This window comes from Penaeus monodon, chromosome 20, assembly GCF_015228065.2.
Source record: "Penaeus monodon isolate SGIC_2016 chromosome 20, NSTDA_Pmon_1, whole genome shotgun sequence".
Lineage (NCBI taxonomy): Eukaryota > Metazoa > Arthropoda > Malacostraca > Decapoda > Penaeidae > Penaeus > Penaeus monodon.
In genome coordinates this window covers 19281870-19282458 of record NC_051405.1, presented here as the reverse complement: position 1 = coordinate 19282458, position 589 = coordinate 19281870, and the positions used below count along the sequence as shown (strand labels likewise).

General features: G+C 40.6%; 1 protein-coding gene across 1 annotated transcript in view; it reads right to left on the bottom strand.

Annotated features, from left to right (window-relative positions):
- LOC119585936 overlaps positions 1-589 on the bottom strand; it is a 9943-nt gene that overhangs the window by 6460 nt on the left and 2894 nt on the right. The gene's annotated exons all lie outside the window — the stretch shown is intronic.

The window sequence follows — 589 nt, the reverse complement described above, 5'->3', positions numbered from 1 at the left end:
TACAAAAATTCCCTTTTTCCTCCCCCCCAACCCCCTTCTCCCCCCCTTTCCCCTTTTTCCCCCCCCCTTTCCAGAAGAGGGGTTGGGTTTTTTTCAAATTTTTGCGTTTTGACGGAAGAATTTTTAAAATTTAAAAAAAAAAGAATAAAAAGGACCACCCCAACTTCCCTTTTATTTGGCGGGTATAACAATAAATCCCTTTTTTTTTTAATTGTAATTTTTTTTCCCTTTTTCCCCAATTAAATTTTTGCGCTTCCCACTTTTCTTTCCCCTCCCTTTTGAGTCCGCAATTTTGTACCTTTTTTTTCTCATATTTTCCCCTTAATACATTTTTTGCCCCAAAAAACTGATTAAAAATTTATCCTTTTTCATAAAAAAAATTTCCCCCCCAAAGAAACCCCATTCGTTTTAAAACCCCCCTTCAAAAGGGGGTTTAAGTTTCCCAAGAAAAACAGTTTCCATGGGGGAAAAGGTGGAATAAGGGGGCCTGGAAATAGCAAAACCCCCAAAGCCCAGGAACCAGTGAAGCAAAAAGGGAGGGAGGGGGGGGGAAGGTGCAAAACCAAAAAAGGGTTTTTCGCCCCCCGGG